The sequence below is a fragment of the Penaeus monodon genome, chromosome 29, assembly GCF_015228065.2.
Source record: "Penaeus monodon isolate SGIC_2016 chromosome 29, NSTDA_Pmon_1, whole genome shotgun sequence".
Lineage (NCBI taxonomy): Eukaryota > Metazoa > Arthropoda > Malacostraca > Decapoda > Penaeidae > Penaeus > Penaeus monodon.
In genome coordinates this window covers 30497783-30498706 of record NC_051414.1, presented here as the reverse complement: position 1 = coordinate 30498706, position 924 = coordinate 30497783, and the positions used below count along the sequence as shown (strand labels likewise).

Sequence of the window (924 nt, the reverse complement as noted above, 5' to 3'; positions counted from 1 at the left end):
TCCCCCTTCCTATCGTCGTAACACCTATCACTACGCCCTGCTGAGCTGATCCCTGAGAGCCTCGTCCAGTCCGTCCCAGTGAGGGTCGTCGCTTTCGAGCGCGAAGAGCCATTCCTGGAGCGAGGGGGCCATGCTGCTACCCGGGAACAGCTTGAAGAGAATCTGCTGGAACTGCTAGACGTCGGCGTAAGGTTGGCCAAGCGCGCAGAGGCCGAAGTCGATGATGGTGACCACGGGATCAAGGTGGCTGAGGTCGACGCATATGTTGTTGGCGGAAAGGTCACAGTGTTCGATTCCCACCGCGTGGAATGCCGAGAGAACGCTTCCGAGTTGTCCTGCGATCTAGGCTTTTTGCTTGGTGGACAAGGAGAGCGTCTCCAGGTGCTCCCTCAGCGTTGGGCCGCCATATTTGGTGACCAGTGACCGCTGCTCGGGACAGACGCCCACGAGCTGCTGGACATGTGGCAGGCCCCTGAGCAGCATCAGTACCTTCGCTTCAGTCAGCATACTAGGCATCATCTTCTCATCCTACGTGACCTTCACGACCAAGCCTTTCTCCCGGTTGAGCCTCGCGATCCCAAAGGCGCCCTCCCCAAGCAGCGACGGGTTCCTGCCGCAGGCGCACTCGTAATGCTCGGGGCTCAGGATCGGCAAGTCGTGGCGGAGGCACATCCGGGTCACGATCTCGGTGGTCAGCGACTCCTCTCCCCTGGACCTCTCCCGAGCTGACGTCTCCCGCTCCTCGAACTCTTCCGACAGGTTCATATCCTTCAAAGCCTCCAGCTCCTCGGTCGTCAAGCTCGACATCAGAGAAAACAGCTGGTCCTTCAGTGTGGGTCGCGCCGCCATCCAGGCCTCTTCTCGCAGCATCTCTGAGCGTTATTGTTATTTTTTTATGTTAATGCAAATCGGAATGTCCTTGAT

The 924-nt window shown here is 58.4% G+C and overlaps 1 protein-coding gene across 1 annotated transcript in view; it reads right to left on the bottom strand.

The window, feature by feature from the left end:
• LOC119592142 (ITG-like peptide) overlaps positions 1-924 on the bottom strand; it is a gene marked incomplete in the record, with an annotated part of 137509 nt that overhangs the window by 119509 nt on the left and 17076 nt on the right.